We start from the raw sequence: 4,951 nt of genomic DNA on the forward strand, positions 1-4,951 counted from the left end.
TAATTAAATCACAAACTCTAGGGATGGGAGGGGTAGACTCTCATTACATTTAAAAACTTCCCAGATTATTTTTATTTGGAGACAGAATTGAGATCCACTGATTTGTAGTAGCCTTAAAACGTTCATCTTTAACTCGTTCAGAGTTTCAAACATATGTATCCAATTGCCTATTTGATAATCACATTGGTGTATCTCAGACATTTCAAACCTGAAATGGCCAATGAAGAGCTACTGATTGTGCACCCCATTCTCAAGCACATTCACACCCATATAATTACATAGATGGCTCACAGCAGGAAACAAGTAGTCATCGGTGGTTTTTTTTTTAACATGTATAAAGATTTTATTTGACTCATTAATAAGGGAACCAGTAAAATGTTATGGTTGGTCTAAAGGGAAATTCATTTTTTAAACTTTTATTAGTATGTGTTTGCAGTACATAATGATTACATTCACTGTAGGGGATTGGTACATGTACATAACAAATTTCAATTTCCTTCTTCCTCCCCCTTTCACCCCCTTTTTATTTTATTTTTTTGGTACCAGGGATTGAACTCAGGACCTCACACTTGCCAGGCAGGTGCTGTGCCACTGAGCTAAATTCCTGGCCCTCCCCCTTTTTATTTTTTTGGCATCAGATTTATTTATCCTATAAGACCTTATAAAGTTAATAATCACATATACAAGTTGAAAACCAGACTAATAGGCCAAAGTATATAAAACATGTAAGACAATTGTACTGTCAAGTTATACTTTCAGATAATGTACATAGTTCACAATAGATTATAATACCTTTTTTCCTTTCTCTTTTTTCCTATTGTCTTTTACTTTATACTTTATATAGAGTTTTTAATATGAGAAACCATGCAATATTTAAGCTTGGGTTTCAGAGTTACTTCACTTAACATTATGATTTCAAGGTGCACCCATTTTCCTACAAAAGACTCAAGTTTATTCTTCTTTATGGTAGAGTAGTATTCCATTATGCATAATGTCACTGTTTTTTTTTTTAATGTCATATTTTTTAATGTGTATAATTTTTTTTTTTTGGTACTGGGGATTGAACTCAGGACCTTTCACTTGTGAGGCAGGCGGTGGAACCACTGAGCTAAAGCCTCAGCCCTAATGTGTATAATTTTTAATAGTGTATAATGTCACATGTAGGCTGTTTCTAAGATTTAGCTATTATGAATTGCACTGCTATAAACACAAGTACACATATACCTCATTGTTGTATAATGTCTTTAACTCTTTGGGGAAGATACCTAGAAGAGGAATACCTAGGCCCAAAAGAAATTTCTAGTTTTAGTTTTGTGAGGAATCTCCATACTGATTTCCATAGTAGTTGTATCAATTTACAATCCCATCACCTATGGAGAAGGGTTCCTTTCTCCCCACAGCTTCACCAGCATTTGTTTTGGTTGATTTCTTGATGATGCCCATTCTTTCTGGAGTGAGATGAAATCTCAGTGTTGTTTTAATTTCATTTCTCAAATGGCCAATGATGTTGAACATTTCGTCATGTATTTATTGCCCATGTGTACTTCTTCATCTGAGAAGTGTCTATTCATTTCATATTCCTATTTTTAATTGAGTCTTTAAATTGGGGGGCCTAATTTTGAGTTCTTTCTATATTCTAGATATTAGTCCTTTGTCTGAGAAGTAGATAGAAAAAATTTTTTCCCCATTCTGCAGTTTGTCTCTTTGCTCTTTTGGTAGTTCCCTTTGATGTGGAGAAGTTTTTTTAAATTTGATATGATGCCATTTTAACCTATTCCATGCTCAACTCTTAGTAGGACATGTCACTTTTATGTTCAGAATTTATCTGAACACTGTTTCATTCTGCACATTTCCACTGTCACAACTCTTGTCTGAGTTACCATCATCTTTTTTGTCTGGACTGCTGCAAGAGCCTCCTAACTGGCCTGGCTTCTACATTTATGACAAATTATGTCATCCCCTTGTTTAAAATATCTCAGTTTAAATAAATGTTGGCTTACCTTTCTAACTAGAACTTCTCTTCTCTCATCTCACCATGCTCCAAATGTATGGGCCTCCTTTCTGTTTACAGATCTCACCAATGTGTTAGGGCCTTCGTATGCTGCCTGAAATGAGAAACCTCCATGGCTGGCTTTTTGTTATTCAGCTTTAACAACTCCTCCTCAGAGTTTTCACCTGTTAGCAGCAGGCTGTTTATGTTCATCATTGTGTCTGTAATAGCTAACACAGTTCCTGGTACCTAATAGAAGCTCAAAACAAGCTTGAGTTATGAGTAAATAAACTTAATTAGCATCCCTAGACCACGGAATGAAATTATTACCCGAACCTTCCCTCCTTCCCTCACTAAGCTTGACAAATTCCAGTTAATCATTCAGGTGCACGGTTTATTGGGGCACCCTTTGCCAACACCTCTCCCATCACTCTCAACACAAACTAGTTTGAGCTTCCTTCTACACATTGTGAGACACTGATTTTAAAATATTTCATTAGTATTAATATGTTCGCTGAATACAATATAAAAATGCAAAACTATCAAGTTCTTTAAAAATATTATAAATGGAATCATTTCTACTTATTCCAGTTTTCAGTAAAGTATTATAATAAAGGCTGTGAAGAAATATTAAACCCTGTAAACTCTATTTAGATCATTTAGCATGATGCATAGATCACTCCAATCTATAATTTCATAGACCAAATATTTTTTGTTGAATTGTACGAAATTTTATGTGGTATTAGCTTCTCAATTGTGTGAAATAGAGTTGTGTCAAAGTCAGAAGGAGACCATTTGTACTTTTAAAAGAATATTTACAGGAAGGAGGGGAAGAAAATGGAAGGAAAAAGGACACATTTTGAGTAGATATTTAAAAAGTGGATTCAGAGAATTCAGAATTCTAATCATGGAGAGAGAACTTTGGAAATGAGGTGAACTGTACATTATTAATTCCATCCTGCCTGTAGAGTAAAATGTTTTCCAGGTCATGACATGTAAATAAAGATGTCTATCTTACATATTCCTAGGGAAATGGGATAAGAAATCTGTAAGCTCTAAAAGTCAAGAGGTCTAGGATACTCAGGAGTTTTGAGGTATTGGTGTCCCCACCACAATACAAGTTGCTTCTTTTGGAATACTATTCACAATTTCCTCTTTGAGTTAAGTTTATATTGTGTAGTGAGCAGAGTTTTTAAGTCAGTCTTCCAAGATGTTATTTTTGTTGTTTGTTTGTTTGTTTGTTTTTAATGTTCTTTCTCTGGGCTATCACCTAGTTTCTCTTATTCTAAAGCTCCTTACTGTTATTTTGATTCTGATATTTATTATGGTGAAGATAAAAACTGACATTGAAGCACTGTAATGGGAAAGATAGAGACAAAATATCTATTTGCCTATACTTTATATTTCCCTTGCTTATGACTTAGCTTTCTGCATGGGCCTGCTTCCTTTATTTTGCCCAGAAATATCACATTGATTCTATATTTTTTTATCTGCTACATCTTTCAATCTGGTGAATCAACCCTGGATTTGGATTAAAAGTAAAAGAATAGAAATAATCTAGGCATGGTGGTGGATGTCTGAAAGCCCAGTTAGTTGAGAGGCTGAACCAGGAGGAATGCAAGTTTAAGGCCAACTTGGGCAACTTATTAAGACCCTGCTTCAAAATTTAAAAAGGGAGCAGGGGCTGGGCATGTAGCTCAGTTGAAAATCCACCCCAGTACTACAAAAGAAAAAAGAGAGAGAAAAAAAAAAAGAAGCAAGAATGGGGAAGCTGCAAAAAACAAAACAAAACAATCTACAGGTGGACTCAATTAAGTATATGAAGCAGGCAGATTCTTATCTTTGTTGCCTTTTATTCTTGTTCAGCCTCCTCCTTCTCCATCATTCTACTTTTGGTATTTTTCCCCTTCATGCCTAGCCTGATTTCCTTCTTATAAGACCTTGGCCTTTGCTGTCTTATTAATTATTTCTTCTAATACACAAATCAGAGGGCATGTCTAAAAGTATTATTCGTCCTGCAACCATGTGCACTGTACTAAAAGTCTATTACAGACTGCAATGCCTTCTAAGCCCAAAGAACAAACTCCTAATGGTTTAATAGAATTTGCTTCACCATTTCTGTAAGGGTGTTCTTTGTGCCCCTATCTGCATACTTCTCATTTTCTTTTTTTCTTTTTTTTAAAAATTCTTTTATTGGTACATTTTAGGTATACAATACATTTACATTTATCATTGGGTGCTTGTACCTGTACATGATGTATCTTAGTTCTTATTTTCCCCCCTTACCTGTGCGCCCTTCACCCCCTCCACCCTTCCCTGTTTACATAGATTTCGTTTCCATTTTTTTTCCTTTTCTCATAATTTTTCCTTTCCCTTCTTCCCTTTCCCCTTCCCCTCCCACCACCCCTGCACCTTTGGACCTTTTCCTATTTCAAATTATCAATTATTCATTTTAATCATTTTCATCCTTATTTACACTTTCAGTTTCTCACACTAGAGAAACTATGAGGCCATACTTCTCATTTTCATATCTGCTTCCCTCCTAAACCTCATTCCTCCATCCACCCAGTCTGACCAGGCATTGTACATGGGCAATGCTCAGAGGGTAGCAATACTTTCACCAGGATAGTCAAAGTGAAGTGTGGTGGATATATGGAGGTTGGAGGGACAATATCTAAATGTACAAGCACTTGCACACACACGCACACACACACACTCAGTGACAGGTGTGCAGACTTTATTGAGAGTTATAGTTCCAGTCTCACAAGAATGAAAAGACTTCTAGGCCAGGGATTTAGCTCAGTGGGACCATGCCTGCCTTGCAAGCAAAAGGTCCTGAGTTCAATCCCTGACACACACACACACACACACACACACAAAAGAATGAAAACACTTCCAATCAATACAAACAACAGCATAAAAGCTCTCTCAGAGGGAATATTTAGTTCTCCACTGCATTCA

Source organism: Heterocephalus glaber, unplaced genomic scaffold (genome assembly GCF_053883595.1).
Source record: "Heterocephalus glaber isolate CG9 unplaced genomic scaffold, H.glaber_assembly_v1.0 deba00001732, whole genome shotgun sequence".
In the NCBI taxonomy this organism is placed as follows: Eukaryota; Metazoa; Chordata; class Mammalia; order Rodentia; family Bathyergidae; genus Heterocephalus; species Heterocephalus glaber.